A 16,798-nucleotide genomic window follows, 5' to 3' on the forward strand; every position below is an offset into this window, starting at 1 on the left:
TAACAGACCCAATTATAGTGTTAACTCAATTATAGTAAGTGTAAATATTAATGTTTACAATGATAATAAAGGTTACAATGATAGGAAATGTACTCTGTGTGGCAGAGGCACTTGGCAGCCTTAACTTAAGCGTACCCTGAGAATGACTACAGTCTTAGAAGAAAGTGTTTTTGGAGTTACAACCTAAGGAATCTGGGAGTGGCCAACCTGGAGATTCACTCCCTGTGGTTTGAAGGACATCTGAGCTCCTGGCCCATCCTGTGGAATGCAGGCCACATAGGGGATCTAGGCATTTTGTTTTGGGTTAAACGGAGGCTGCTAGGTGCATTCTTTTCACAAAGGGTAGCAGTCTTCCTGTCCAACCCACTGCCACTGGACTGTCCATATTTGTAAATGCCCCCAGTAAACCCTTTGTCTCGTTCGCTCTCTCTGGATCTCTTTTTGGCCCCTCAGACACGGTGCCATTCTTACTAGAGTCAGTCGGGGTCTGGCACAACACCCTATAAATAGAGAGTGAGAATAAGGCTGCTCTCCTGCGTAGAAAGAGACCCCACCATCTCAGGGACACCAAATGCTCCTCTCAGGGAACATTCTTCTGCTCACTGACCTTTAAATCAAGATGAGAAATGACTCCTTTGGTTTGAGGTTTTGTTCTCTGTTCAGAGATCTCTCAGAGAAGTCTTTAAACTATGGCCATCACCTTCCCTTCAACAGAAGTCTGCTTGTTAAATTCTATCCTGAGGAGAGATTTAATAAGGGATAAATGGGGAGAGTATAAATTCAAGGGAAGGGTACCTAAGGGAGTGAGAGAGGTGAGGAAAAGACCCTAAAGCTATTAAAAAGGGTAGTTCTGACCCACCTCAAGCCCAGCTTGCCTGCCTCCCAGGCTGGGGTACATACTCCCAACCCTTCTCTCTCTGCTCCCATTTCTTCCTGTTCTTCCCTATCTCTTCGTGCCTACATTTCAATTGTTAAGTTAATGGGGGATGGGACAAAGCATTTCTTGTTCCTTCAACCTAATTCCTGAGAGAAGCAGCTGCTACTTAAGAAATTTCTCAAGCTCAGAGCATAATTAAGTGCGACTTTTAGCCCTGAAAAAAAAAAAAATCTGAATTTCAATTTGGGAGCTCCTGAGCGAGCAGTCTCCTTGACATTTGAAAGCTCAAACCTTATCTGGAGCAGCCCTTTGGAGGCTAAAAGACCTTGTTGAACTTGAACCATTTCAGAACCCACCATAGGGTTATTTTTCATTCCTGTTTTTCAATTACACAGCAGCAGAAGATTCAATTAGAATGTGAGGGCTTTTTTTCATTAATCCGTAGAAGCTTAAGTGACCATATTTTACAGAGAATACCGTAAACTAAATATTGCACTGGATCTCTTTCTTATGTTAGTTTTCTCTTGCTATTATTAAAATGCAAGGAACATCAGAACCCAGAAGCCTTAGGGTTCACTCAGGTGTCAAAACCTCCACAAGCATCTCGTCCCACTGCCTCTCTGCTCTGCTGTGACCTTTGAGAGCCTCGGTTTTTCCCCAGCTGCATCTGTTTCTAGCCTCTTCCCCTAGCGCATTTGTATATGTATTACAAGAATAACCTCACTGTGGATGTCAGTATTTTTCCATTATAACAATTGCTCCACTTGGGTGCATTTACACAGACATACCATTTTTAAAGTACAAAAGCATTATGTCAGATATCTTGTACACATTTTTCTCTATCCTTATGCAAACATGTAAGCTTAGTATTGTTATTCCCATTTCTCAGATGATGTTCTGGTTATCTATTGTATCTGTATGTACCATGTTTTGTTTATCCATTCATCTGTTGATAGATATTTGGGTTTGAGAAAGAAAACAACATTTTTGCCGGGCGTGGTGGCTCACACCTGTAATCCCAGCCCTTTGGGAGGCTGAGGTGGGCAGATCACCTGAGGTCAGGTGTTCGAGACCAGCCTGGCCAACATGGTGAAACCCCATCTCTACTAAAAATACAAAAATTAGGCAGGTGTGGTGGTGCATGCCTCTAATCCCAGCTGCTTGGGGGGCCGAGGCAGGAGCATTGCTTGAATCCAGGAGGCAGAAGTTGCCGTGAGCCACTGCACTCTAGCCTGGGCAACAGAGCAAGGCTCTGTCTCAAAAAAAAAAAAAAAAGAAAAGAAAAGAAAACATTTTTATATGAGGAATGTGAGCCCCCTTTAACTACCAGGCCCAGAGAGCACTGAAATGTGACAGTATCTGACAGCAATCATTCTCACTCCCCCCTTAAGCCAAGTAATTACCTCTTGAAGCCACTTACTATGCAGGTTCTAGACTAACTGATGCCAAGTAGCCATAAAATGCCCCATGCTAAACACCATAACTCATACTCTACATTTCAACCATGCATAGGCAATTGCTAATCAATGTTGTTTCTGCAAACCAGTGAGAATTCCTGTCAAACAATTTTGTATCCGCCCATTTCTTACTCTCTTTTGCCTTTAAAAACCTGCTTGTAACCAATGCTGAATGGACCACTCCCCAAAGCAACTTGGAAGCCAGCTGCCCTCAACCTTGGCCCAAATAAACTGTCTACATTCATTTTGCCTCAGATTCTTTAGGTCAACGTTTTGTTTCCATCTCTTGGCTATTGCAAATAATTCTGCTATGAACATGGATGTACATTCAAGTTCCTCCTTTTAATTCTTTCAGATATATACCTAGAAGTAGAATTGCTGGATCCTAACAGTAATTCTGTCTAATTTTTTGAGGACCACCATGCTGTTTTCCATGGTAGCTGGACCATTTGACATTCCCACCAACAATGCTCAAGGATTCCAACTTCTCTGCATCCTTGCCATCCTAGTGGGTATGATGTGGTATCATCTGCTGCTTTTGAATGGTAAGTACCTAAGAGAAAAAGCAGCCCCCAATGTGAGGCTCACCTCCCTGGGCTTCCCTTCTCCCTAGGATCTTGGCCCATCAAGTCCTCATTGCCTTTGGTAGTTCCCTAGTACATTCACACCTATTTCAAGAACATTTTGTCCAGCTTAGAGTTGTACTCACTAGGAGTTTGGTTGAAACAAGCCATTGCTGCCCCTTCCACACTTCTGGAAAAAAATATTAATGCCCTAACTCCTTGCATCATGGGGTTCTAAGAAACCTATAAGGTCATTTTCTTGTGTGTGGGTTTTTTTGGTTGTTGTTGTTGCTTGTTGTTTGTTTTACATAGAGATGGGTGTGTTTCCCAGGCTGGTCTCAAACTCCTAGGCTCCAGTGATCCTCCTGCCTTGGTCTCCCAAAGTGCTGGGATTATAGGCATGAGCCACCATGCCTGGCCCTATATGGTCATTTATATGTGGTAATCATTAATGCTTTTGCCAAATATCCATTTTAGTTGTATCCCCTTCTGGGCATATGTCAGGATTGTATTTCTTGGTGTCCTTGTGATAGGGTAGAGCCACAAAGCCAGTCCTGGCCGGTGATTTTCTTTGGCGGATGATGTTGGAGCAGCAGTGTGACAAATGCGTGCCGGTTACTCACTACCTGCAGGGTCCCATTCACAAGAGTGAGGTCCGGTCTAAAGAAAGTGACTTTATTCCAATGTTTAGCTTAGGGGAAGTACAGGCTCCTGCCTTAAAGGGTACTGCTTCACTTTTGGGGCAGAAAGCAGGGAATTTTAAAGGGGATTTGGCATGAATGGCATGCATGGGAGGGAATGAGCAGGTGCAGGGTCTATGTGACTCACTTTGGTGCCTTATGTACCAAGTGGTCAAGCTGCTGCCACTGCAAGTTGTAAAGGGGCCATTGCCTCAAGATCCCCTCCGGGTGGGAGACAGTTCCCTCACGGGTGTACTTTAGGTTATAAATTGACTGTTGTCTCTCAGATGATCTCCTGATGGAAGAGAGCTCCCGCTCTGGAGCTTCTAAGTCAGCACATAGGTAAGCTTGCTGTGAAGGGAGTGTCTTCAGGTCTGTGTCCTTCTGCACGCTCAGGGAAATCCATTTACCTTTTGTAGCTCCTGGAGGCTGCCACATTCCCTGGCTCATAGTCCCTTCCTTCTTCAAAGCCAGCCATGGCTGGTTGAGCCTTCCTCATATCACATCATTCTGACACCCACTCTTGTTAACAAAAGACCATGAGGTCTACAGAGAAAGGAAAGGAGAAGACTTTATTTTCAGAGGGAGAAGCAATCGTGGATTGAGGAACACAGCTTCTAGGGACAACGGAAGGTATGCGCCCTGCAGAAGGAAGGGGGAGCTTGTATATGTGTCTTACAGGGCCAGCCTTACTTGCATATTGAGCAGGGTTGGGGACATTCTATGAATATTCATGAGGGATGGCTGGCACATACACGGTGGGTAAACATCTATAACATACATTCTATTCACTTTGGGATGGGGTTTTAGGTATTAAAATGAGGTAGAATTTGGCTCTTGATCTCAAAAGGTAAACTGTAGGGCACAAAGACAGTTTGTGCACAGTCTCTATAAGCTAAATGGCTACAACTGGCTTGAGGTCTGCAGCATTTATCAATAAAGAAAGTTTATAAGACCAGTCCTCTGTCGAATCAGAGTTGTGGTGGGGAGGGTGGGGCGACTGGGGACTGGGTATGCAGGAGGCGGGTTGGGGGGTTGGGTCGGCTAGAATCTTGGGGTCATTTGGGAAATTTTCCAGCTGTAGTTGTTTGGGCAGTGCTTTTCAGGAACTGGTTTCTGCTTAATTACAGGAAATAAACCTTATGGCCGTTATCGACACTGGGATTTGTGACTAATCCCCCATCCTGCTGGCCATGAGATTCTGTTTTTGGTGTGTCTCATTTTAGCCACAAGGAGTCAGTCCACTTTGTCTGTTTGTTGGGGGTATATTGTAACACTCTTTTGCCTCCCTCTTCCACATGTAAGGATCTGTTAGGAATGCAAAATGCTCATTCCCTGGTGCCATAAAGAAATAGCACTTGAACATAAATTTAATTCTCCCAGCAAGGCAATTTTTACTTTCTGCAGAAAGGGTACAGTCACCAGCCATCTTGCCATGAGAGTACACCGAACAAAGGAAAAGCAGACATATTTATCCCTTATGCATTTGGGTCATCCTTACTGCTGTGTCCTGCATCCGTTGGCTGGAGCCAAACCTCATAGTCTAAACTGTTACCTGATTTGCTAACAACCTAAAACTTTCTTAAATAGGTAAAGGCAAGGGAGAACAAAGGAAAGGAGGAAGTTGCTTACAAAAGATTTAAAGAAGCAATAACATTTCCAAATAAGGCAGGGGCATAGACTGTTAGCTGGAATGTGCCTGTGAGCATGTCTAACAGCTATATAGGATATATAACTTAACAGAGAGCTATTAGCACAAATCAAGGAGGTTTGAAGAAAGTTAGTCTTTAAAATAAACTATTCTTTCTTTTTTTTTTTTTTTGAGACAGTCTCACTCTGTTGCCCAGCTTGGAGTGCAGGTGGTGCGATCTCAGCTCACTGCAAGCTCCGCCTCCCAGGTTCATGCCATTCTCCTGCCTCAGCCTCCTGAGTAGCTGGGACTACAGGCGCCTGCCACCACGCCCTGCTAATTTTTTGTGTATATATATATTTTTTTAGTAGAGACGGGGTTTCACTGTGTTGGCCAGGATGGTCTCGATCACCTGACCTCGTGATCCGCCCACCTCAGCCTCCCAAAGTGCTGGGATTACAGGTGTGAGCCGCTGCACCTGGCCTGAAAGAAACTATTATTTCTAACACTTATGATTTATTTTTTAACAAGAAGGGAAACTTTGAAGAGGAAACTTTTTACTTTCTATAGATCTTTATGATTACATTGGGCCCACCTGCATAATCTAAGGTGCCCTTTCTATTTTAAGGTCAGGAGATTGGCAACCTTAATTCCCCTTTGCTATGTACTGTAACATATTTTCAGGTTTTGAGGATTAGGACTTGGGCATCTTTGGGGGGCCATTATTCTGCCTACCAGGGTCACTCAGCTTGGCCTGTGGTAGGAGATGGTGGTAATAACCATGATAGTAGTGGTGGTGAGGCTCATAGTCCTGATGAGTCTTGCTTGAAGCTATAGTTAGTACCTTCCTGATTTTTACATAGTGGGTGTCCTACATTTTCCAACCTTCCAGAATTGCCCTTTACTTAATCAAAGAAAAGAACATGTTCTGCAGCCAGAGGAATTCTAGCCCCTTTCCAAATTGCCAAGAATTCCTGGAAGCACACCCACCCTCACAGTCACCGGTCTCCTCCCACTTTGCTGCTCCCAGCTTCTCCTGGATCTCTCTGGCTCCTCCATCACAGACTCTGCATACCTTCCACTCCCTCTGAGGTTTTTCCTCCCAAACAGGGACCCTCCCATCATTCTGGAGGCTACCTGGAGAGAACCAGGTTAGAAGGTTTGATTAACTCCACCGAAGGCCTGAAGATCCTTGTAAGGACTTTAAAGTGCAGGAGGGGAGAACTTCATTTAGTACTTAGTACAGAGAACTTCTTGAATCTTTGGTCACACCAGTGTCAAGGGAGGCCTTTACTTAAAGTCTTCCTCCTTGAGCCAAGCTTAAATTCTCTTCTCTGAAGCCCCAGACCTCAAATTGCTCCTTCTAGGACCACCAAAGGAAACAGAAACCCTTAAATATTGACTTTATTATGCAGAGCATTATAGCCCCTTTGGTCTCCAAGAGCTTACTTCAGCCTGATCTCAGGGACTTACCTTTGCATAACCAGAGGGCCAATTAAGATGTTTTTCCCATACAAAAGATACATTATTTCCCAAGATGAATTCTTCTCCCACTCTTGGAATGCACAAATGCTACAGTTGAAAAGTACAACAGAGCAAAAACAGCTCCATTTATTTCTACTTCCATTATTTACCACAGAAACAAGTAGTATTAGTATGTGTGTTGTGGTGCAAAAGACTTAAATTTTATATCACAACAGGCATACCAGTTGTATTAGTCCATTTTCATGCTGCTAACAGAGACATACAGGAGACTGGGCAATTTACAAAAGAAAGAGGTTTAATAGATGCACAGTTCCATTTGGCTGGGGAGGCCTCACAATCATGGCGGAAGGCAAGGTGAAGCAAGTCACATCTTCCATGGATAGCAACAGGCCAAGAGAAAGAGCTTGTGCAGGGAAATTCCTCCTTACTAAGCCAACAGATCTCGTGGGACTTATTCACCATCATGACAATAGCATGGGAAAGACTTGCCCCCATGATTCAATTACCTCCCATGAGGTCCCTCCCATGACTCGTGGAAATTAAAGATGAGGTTTGGGTGGGGACACAGCCAAACCATATCACCCATGTGCACACGTGACTTAAATAAAAGAAAAAATACCTATTTCTACTATTTGGGATACATACCTTGATATTTTCCATTCTGTTCAAATTTTAAAATGCTGAACATGATTCACATAGGAGAACAAAATATGCCACCCCAAAATATGACCATAGGAGACCAGATTATGCCACTGTAGGGGAGTGAAAATGACTTCCTTCCACCCTTCTAGGTCTCTTGGCTGGGCTATGAATTAAATTGGCATAAGACAGATTAACAGGAGAAAAATCATATTTAATTATGAACATACACACAGAGTCTCACAAAATATGACTCAATAAAGACTGATGATTGGAGCTTATATGGCATCCTGAGCTACAGAAGGGAACGGGGCTTGCAGCTTCTGCGGGTGTGGTGGCCACACAAGTTATGAGAGAACGAGGGGAGGAAATGTATGGTGAATAAAGGTCTTCTTGTTATGCAGATAAAAGTCTCCCAGGTTGGCCAGGCAGCAGCTCACTCCTGTAATCCCAGCACTTTGGGATGCCAAGGTGGGCCGATCACCTGAGGTCAGGAGTTTGAGACCAGCCTGGCCAACGTGGCAAAACCCTGTGTCTACTAAAAATTAAAAAATTAGCTAGGTGTGGTGGCATGTGCCTGTAGTCCCATCTACTTGGGAGGCTGAGGCAGGAGACTCTCATGAACCCAGGAGGCAGAGGTTGCAGTGAGCCAAGATCACACCACTGCGCTCCACCTAGGCGACAGAGTGAAACTCCGTCTCAAAAAAAAAAAAAAAATATCTCCCAGGTAACAAAAGTTGGCTGGAGCAACCCTCAGGAGAATAGGTGGTTTCTGTCTGGATGTGACATCCAGGCTCTCTTGTGTGATCCCAGTTAATCTTCCCTGATGGATGAGATTCCTGGGGAAGAGAATTCCTGGGATTCAGGACCATTGAGTTCCCTTTGGAGGATGGTCTTTAGGTAAGGGGAGCTCAGAGAAAGCCTCTGCCTGTTTCTCTCTTCCTCTGTTCCCCATGTACCCTCAGTTCAATATAATCAGCACACCAAAGCATCATATTCTGGGAGTGGCACTCCCTGAACTCCCTTACCCCTCCCAAATATGCCATTTTGGCATAAGGATTATTGAGCTTGAGCCTTTTTTTTTTTTTTTCTTGAAAGGGTCTCGCTCTGTTACCCAGGCTGGAATGCAGTGATGTGATCGTAGCTTAGTGCAGCGTCAAATTCCTGGGCTCAAGTGATCCTCCTGCCTCAGCCTTCAGAGTAGCTGGGAATACAAGTGCATGCTACCGCACGTTTCTTCTATTTTTCTGTAGAGACGAGACCTTGGTATGTTGCCCAGGTTGATCTCACACTCTTGAATTCAAGCGATCCTCTTGCCTTGGCCTCCCAAAGTCCTGGGATTACAGGTGTCGGCCACCGTGCCTAGCTCTAAGCTGATTATTTTGAGGAACAGCAGACACAGGAGAGGCCCCCAAACCAGTATAAATTGCCCTTTCATTAGGGAAATTTACATTTCTAAAGTAACTCTCCATTTGTAAGGATGTCTCCCTCTCTGCACCAGGAAGAAAAAGAAGACTCTAAATCACAAGACTTTTATCAGTGGAGAAGGCATTGCCTTATATCTGCACAGCAAACCTTACCCTTGTTTACTGTACTTTTCCTGGTCACCTTCCCATAAGTTGCCTTGCCCACACCCTTCCACTTTTGTTAGCTAGGGTGTATTTAAGTTCAAGCTTTAGCCACCTCTTTGAGTTACTCTTCCCTGACTTTCTTTTTTTTTTTTTTTTTTTTTGAGATGGAGTCTCGCTGTGTGGCCCGGGCTGGAGTGCAGTGGCCGGATCTCAGCTCACTGCAAGCTCCACCTCCCGGGTTCACGCCATTCTCCTGCCTCAGCCTCCCGAGTAGCTGGGACTACAGGCGCCGCCACCACGCCCGGCTAGTTTTTTGTATTTTTAGTAGAGACGGGGTTTCACCGTGCTAGCCAGGATGGTCTCGATCTCCTGACCTCGTGATCCGCCCGTCTCGGCCTCCCAAAGTGCTGGGATTACAGGCTTGAGCCACCGCGCCCGGCCTCTTCCCTGACTTTCTCCCATTTGTATATAAGATCTGCATATTAATAAACTTCTGTTTGCCTTTCTCTTGCTAATATATCTTTTGTAACAGGAGCTTGAGCTGAGAACATAGAAGAGTAGAGGGAAACATTTTGTTCTTCTCTTACACTCACTAAATATTTTTCATGACCTGCTGATAGCTCATAACCTGCACATTTAAAATTATTGCACTAAGTAGAATATCCTTTTATCTCCCCTCCCAGGGCTAAGTATTTGTGTAATGCTTTAGTGTCTACAAAGCATGTTTTAAAGCATACATTATCCTATTTAATCCTTGCACAACCCCAAAATGGGAATAACTTTCCTTTTATAAATGGAGGGAAACGAGGTCTAAAATGTTGGAGCAGCTTGTCAAAGTCATGCACCCAGAAATGCAGAGTTTGGATACAAATCTCTGAATCGAAATCCAGGGCTCTTTCACCAAAACCAGACTCCTAGTCCCACTTTATCAATCCCTTCAACTCTTATGGTTTAGGTTAAACTAGACAAAGTAAGCTCTTTTTGTGTAAACTGGATTCTTAGTGCTCACAAAACCTCAGAATTCTTTGTGAGCCTGGAGTTGCCATAACTGTCCTGCCTTCCCTTCCCTTAGCCCAGGTGGTCTGGCAGAGCTGGGAAGGTCTTTGCAGAGTATAAGGTGTGCCTCTTGCCCCGCAGGGCAAGAGGCCTCTGCACCCACCTGGGGCTTCACTGTGGCTGGCCTTGGGTTTGAGCCCTGCCTTTGAACACAGCAGGGGGACACAGTCCCTGCCCTGGGCTGGGAGTAGTTCATTCAGGCTGCTGTAACAAAATACCATAAACTGGGCAGCTTATAAACAACAGAAATGTATTTCTCATAGTTGTAAAGGCTGGGAAATCCCAAGATGAAGGTTCTGGCAGATTCAGTGCCTGTTGAAGGTCTACTTCCTGGTTCATAGATGGCGCCGTCTCGCTGTGTCCTCACTTGGTAGAAGGAGTGTTGATAAAAAGAGTCCAACTCTGTAAAATACTTGAAGAGATTTATTCCGAGCTAAATATAAGTGACCCATGGCCCATGACACAGCCCTCAGGAGGTCCTGAGAAGTTGCGCCCAAGGTAGTCAGGGCACAGCTTGGTTTTATACATTTTAGAAAAACATTAGTGTATTAGTCCTTTTTCATACTGCTATGAAGAACCGCTTGAGACCAGGTAATTTATAAAGGAAAGAGGTTTAATTGACTCACAGTTCAGCATGGCTGGGGAGGCCTCAGGAAACTTACAATCATGGCAGAAGGGGAAGCAAGGCACCTTCTTCACAAGGCGGCAGGAAGAAGTGTTGAGTGAAGGGGGAAGAGCCCCTTATAAAACCATCAGATCTCATGAGAACTCACTCACTATCACAAGAACAGCATGGGGGGAACTATTCCCATGAGTCAATTACCTCCACCTGGCTTCTCCCTTGACATGTGGGGATTATGGGGAATACAATTCAAGATGAAATTTAGGTGGGGACACAGAGCCTAACCATTTCAATGAGACATCAATCAAATACATGTAAGATGTACATTGGTTTGGTCCAGAAAAGTAGAACAACAGGAAGGGCTGGGGGGCTTCCAGGTCATAGGTAGATTCAAAAATTTTTCTGATTGGCTGTTGGTTGAAAGAGTTAAGTTATCGTCTAAAGACTTAGGAATGCCTGGCATAAGATAACGGGTTGTAGAGACCAAGGTTTTATCATGCAGGTAAAGCCTCCAGGTAGCGGGCTTTAGAGAGAATAGATTGTAAATGTTTCTTATCAGGCTTAAAGAGTCTGTTCTATCAGTAATTCCAAAAGGGAGGAGGGCATAGGGAGGCAGTCTGACCCCTCCTTCCGATGATGGCCTGAACTAGTTCTTCAGGTTAGTTTTGGAATGCCTTTGCCAAGAGGAGGGGTCTTTGCAGATGGTGCGGGGCTTAGAATTTTATTTTTGGTTTGCAGGAGCAAAGCAACTCCCTGGGCCTCTTCTACAATGGCCCTAATCCCACTCATGAGGGCACAGCTCTCACAACCTAATCACCCCCCAAAAGCCCCCCTGACCCACCTCCGAACACCATTTCCTTGGGGGTTAGGATTTTAACACAGGAATTTTGGGGGAACACAAACATTCAGACCTTGGCACTCAGGAAGCTGGGAAATGACACCAGGTATCGGAGAGGGAAAAATGGCTTTCCTCTACCCTTCTAGTTCATTGGCTAGGCTACTAATTACACTGACATTAGACAGATTAACAGGGGGAAAAACATGTTTAATTACATGCATACACATGGGAGACTCACAAAAATAGGAGAGCCACAGAAGGGCCAAAATATTGGAGCTTATATAGCATCCTGAGCTATAGAAAGGAACAGGGGCTTGGGGCTACTGGGGGGTTACCTTACACAGATAAAAAGCCTCTCAGGTAATAAAGCTTGTCTAAGCAGCCTTCTTCCTAACACAAATACTTTTACTGAGGTAGACTTCCTTTATAGATGTAGTTTTTTTTTTTTTAAATACAAAGAAAGCTTTTCAGAGCTACCCCTCTGTGTGCAGTTTCTCAGAATAACCAGCTCAACATATACCAATGAAGTATATTCTGGGGCGGCATATTTGGTTCTCCTACAGTAATATTTTGGGGTGGTGTGTCCTGAGCGCCAACACAGAAAGACAAATCATGGTGTCTGAGGACAGGTGAGCCAGCCTGAGGATGAGTGGCTTTCGGTGGGGGCCAGGGGAAGGTCAACTGAATGAGCTGAGGATAGGGATGGGGTATCACATATCCAGGAAATGCTGAGCACCCTGGGGGAAGGAAAGAAAACCTGGGGATTAGAAAGCATGTCTACCAGGTGGAGCGTGGTGGCTCAAGCCTATAATCCCAGCACTTTGGGAGGCCGAGGCGAGTGGATCACCTGAGGCCAGGAGTTCGAGACCAGCCTTGCCAACACGGTGAAACCCCATCTCTACTAAAAATACAAAGAAAAATTAGCTGGGGGTGTTGGCGCACCTGTAATCCCAGCTACTTGGGAGGCTGAGGCAGAATAATTCTTGAACTCGAGAGGCAGAAGTTGTAGTGAGCTAAGATCATGCCACTGCACTCCAGTCTGGGCGACAGAGCAAGACTCTGGTGAAGAAGAACTTTTTCAGATGGGCTGCCAGGCTCTGCAAGCCGGTGAAGTGACCCCTCAGCTTAGAGAAAAGCTCATCAGGGCCGAGAAAGAACTCTTTCTATATCCCCAGGATCCAGCCCTAGGTACCCAGGATAGCATTTTCTTCCCACCCAGAGAAGCCAGGGTTCCACAGGACTGAGCCTCCCTCCGGCACTAGAGGCTGGTGGGAGTTGATGTTTACCCGTATTTCATTCAACTGGAGACACCATCCACTGTAAGCTGCACTGTCATTTTATGTACTATTATGCAAGGAAAAAAATGCCAAATATCGAGACACCACTTAAAAGCTGGGATGCTATAAGAAAATAAGTCTTCCCACGGGAGTGGCAGGCTGGAAATGCGCACGTCTCAGTCTTGACACTGTGGAGGGAGGAACAACAATTGTCTCCTGAGAATTTGAACCACTGAGCCTGTGCTCATGCAGATTTGAGGTCTGAATTCATACTGTCAGTGTGGTCTGAAAAAGTGAAGCTGATAATTAACTTAAGGTGGTCTCAGGTTGGTGGCGAGCTGGAAGTGACTGTCAGCTGTGCATCATTTCAGGGAGAACTCAGCTTTGCATTGCAGGACGCCACTGATTTTAAAACACATCCTGGTTTCAGTGAAGTTAAATATGAAGAAATGTGTTGCTTAAAATTAATGATGAAGGGGGACGAGCATGGTGTCTCACGCCTGTAATCGCAGCCCTTTAGGAGGCTGAGGTGGGTGGATCATGAGGTCAAGAGATTGAGGCTATCCTGGCCAACACGGTGAAACCCCATCTCTACTAAAAATACAAAAATTAGCCAGGTGTGGTGGCACGTGCCTGTAGTCCCAGCTACTGGGGAGGCTGAGGCAGGAGAATTGCTTGAATCCAGGAGACAGAGGCTGCAGTGGGCAGAGATTGTGCCACTGCACTCCAGTCTGGCAACAGAGCAAGACTCCATCTCAAAAAAATTAATGATGTATGGGCATGAAACAGATGTGACGTTGGCTGAACTGATTACTAACTTTTCCAGGTTTGTCTGGAACTTTCCTGGTTTTAGCTCTAAAAGCCATGCTTCCTATAAAATCCCTCAGTCCCAGACAAGCCACAAAGGTTGATCACTCCACCCATCTGGTTGTCTTTTGGAGTTATCTCCTCTGGCCTAGGGGGCCTTGTTTTATACAGGGGTGGGATGATTGTACCCCGAGCAGGGACACCTGACCTGAGGGAAGATAGGGGAATATGGAAATTTAAACTCGGGATTTTGAAGAAATGAGAACATTTTCTGAGAACACTAGGCCTGGCCTAGTTATTCGGTTTCTCTTGGGTTCCTGTGCTTTGAAATAATTTCAATAAATTCTCCCTTTTATTTATGTGCTCTTTGAGGGGTGGGGTAGTTAATTTCAGTATATCTTTGGCCTTTATAGCTAATGGGGCCCTGACTGAGGGAGGGAGGCAGCCCTGAAAGGCTTTTTAGAGGCTCCAAGACTGTCCTAGGCACGAGGCTTGCCACTTGGAAAGCTTCCAAGAGAAACCAGCGATGCTTGTCAGCGGGTCTGTGTGTGCAGGGGATGGGCTCTCCTTAGACAGATTTGTCTAAATGAAGCAGAAATACCATGAGCTCCATCCAACACTGTTGTTATTCTCACAACTCTATAATTAGCAGAATGATGTGAATTATTCCCTAAACAAAGGCCAAGAGAATAGTTTAACCGTCTCTGTTTTATTTGTGTACTAAATAACTGTACTTGAAGTTGTGTTTGTTTCCAAGCTCCTTATCACGTGTTTTCCTTTTTCTCTTCCCTGCCTCCTATACCAGTAAACTTCTTGAGGGAAGAGTAAGGTCCTCCTGCTCATACCTGCCCCTCCCAGGGCCCAGCATAGCTGCTTGTTTTCCTTTAAGCTCCTTGAGGACAGGGAGTGGGTGGGTCTCTGTGTGTTCCTAACACCGAGCACCATGGTGACACCTAATAAGTTCTCAGTGAGTGAGTGCTGAACTGAGCTGCCGCTTGCAGACTCACCAGTAAATACCTGAGCCAAGGACAACGGATTTCCTCATCCATTCATTCACTGAGTAGTTAACGAATTTGTATTATATGTCTCCATGCAGCTTACATTCTAGTGAAAGGCAGACCAAAACCTAGTAAACAGACAAATGAAGTCAGAATAAGGTATGATAAATGCTGTGGGAAACAAAAAGGAGAAAGAGGCCCAGTTGAGATAGAATAGCCAGGGAAAAACCCCTCTGAGGAGGTGACAGCTGTGAGAAAGGAAACACTTTCTCCCCACTCTCTTAGGTTCAGTGTTGGAGGCCTGTGAATTAAACTGACGAAAGACAGATGGGCAAAACAAAAACAGAAGTTTTATTCACATATATACATGGTAATTCACAGAAAAATGTGGCTCAAAGAGGTGAATAGAATTGGGGGCTTATATATCTTTTTCACAGGCTCTCAGATGAAAGACCTTTGTCTTTTGGTGGTAGCTCTGACATTTTATGACACAATATACACTCTTAATAGGAGGAGGGGATGGAGAGAAAGGGGACTGGAAAACCAATGACTTTTAGAAAAGATAAATGGGCCCTTAGGTGAATAGATATGAGGGAGATATGATAGTTTTGTGATCACGTATATTTAGGAGAGTTTTTGTTTTGTTTTGTTTTGTTTGATATGGAGTTTCACTGTTGTTGCCCAGGCTGGAAAACAATGGCGTGATCTTGGCTCACTGCAACCTCCACCTCCCAGGTTCAAGCGATTCTCCTGCCTCAGCCTCCCGAGTAGCTGGGATTACAGGCATGTGCCACCATGGCCGGCTAATTTTGTATTTTTAGTAGAGACGGGGTTTCTCCATGTTGGTCAGGCTGGTCTCGAACTCCCGACCTCAGGTGATCCACCCACCTCGGCCTCCCAAAGTGCTGGGATTACAGGCATGAGCCAAAGTGCCTGGCCTAGGAGAGTTTTTATAGCCTTGTGGCTTCTCCTCTCTCGTGAAGGCAGTCAGTCACTCTTCCCAGGTTGGGGAAACCTCTGGGAAGGGCATCTATGATGGTTGCATTCTTTTGGGAGGCTCTGCTTTTAGGCAGATAAGAGGAGTTTAGAAAAAAACCTCTCTTCACCATTGTATGTTCTGGATCTTTTTGCTAGAAAGTTGGTTTCTTTTTGAAACGGAGTCTTGCTCTGTCACCCAGGTTGGAGTGCAATGGCTTGTGAATCTCCTTTTGCAGCTTTCTCTGTATTCATTGTTATGGACTGAATTGTGTCCCTCCAGATTCATTCGGCAAAGCCCTAACCCCCAGTGTAACTGTATTTGGAGGCAGGGCTAATTAAGATTAAGTGAGGTCACAAGGGTGCAGCCTAAAGCCAAAAAGGACCGATGTCCTTATAAGAAGAGAAAGAGATACTAGAGAGCCCCCACTTCTCTCCTAAGCAAGCACAAAGAAGGGGCCATATGAGGACATAGGAGAAGGTAGCTGTCTACAGGACAGGAAGAAAGGCCTCACCAGAAAGCAGCCCTGACATTTTGATCTTGGACTTCTGGCCTCCAGAACTGAGAAAATAAATCTCTGTTGTTGAAGCCACCCAGTCTGTGGTATTCTGTGATGGCAGCCCTAGCCAACTAATAGACTCTTATTAGTATACACAAAGATCCGTGCACAGGGAGAGTGTGTTTTATTTGATGTTTATTTGAGCAAAAATGGGATTGGGCTATACTCTCTTTCCTCTGAAACTAGCTTTAGTCATTAACACTATTAAATGGCCATCTGGCTTCTTGCTGACGCCCCACATCCAGTTCCATTAGGACATCCTGCAGGCTCCACCCTCAAAATCCATCCGGAATCAGACGACATCTCCCCACCTCGTGACTTCCACTTGGTGCAAGCCCGATCCTCTGTCTCTCTCACTTAGATTACTACGGCAGCCTCTACACCCCTCTCTGCTCCAATCTTGTCCCTTCAGTCCGTTCCCCTCACAGCAGCCAGAGGGACCCTTTGAAATCTGTCAGATCACGTTGCTCCTCAGCTTAAAAATCTTAACTGGCTTTCCATTCTACTCAGAGTAAATACCAGTCTTAGCCAGGTGGGGGGAGTATACACATTGTCTCAGTTACTCAGGAGGCTGAGGCAGGAGGATTGCTTGAATCCAGGAGTTCAAATCCAGCCTGAGCAATATAGTGAGACCCCATCAATAAAAAAACAAAAAAACCAGGCCGGGCGCGGTGGCTCAAGCCTGTAATCCCAGCACTTTGGGAGGCCGAGACGGGTGGATCACGAGGTCAGGAGATCAAGACCATCCTGGCTAACATGGTGA

The 16,798-nt window shown here is 45.2% G+C and overlaps 1 non-coding gene across 3 annotated transcripts in view; it reads left to right on the forward strand.

Moving 5' to 3' along the window:
* The window catches only part of LOC101015052, a 137,751-nt gene that overhangs the window by 25,356 nt on the left and 95,597 nt on the right, over positions 1-16,798 (forward strand). For 2 of the 3 annotated variants that reach the window (XR_004178277.1, XR_004178279.1), the window contains exon 2: positions 2,690-2,879. This is a non-coding gene — a transcript (uncharacterized LOC101015052). The remainder of the gene's footprint in view (positions 1-2,689; positions 2,880-16,798) is intronic. The other variant, XR_004178278.1, reaches the window with a different exon arrangement.

Source organism: Papio anubis, chromosome 14 (genome assembly GCF_008728515.1).
Source record: "Papio anubis isolate 15944 chromosome 14, Panubis1.0, whole genome shotgun sequence".
Taxonomy (NCBI): Eukaryota; Metazoa; Chordata; class Mammalia; order Primates; family Cercopithecidae; genus Papio; species Papio anubis.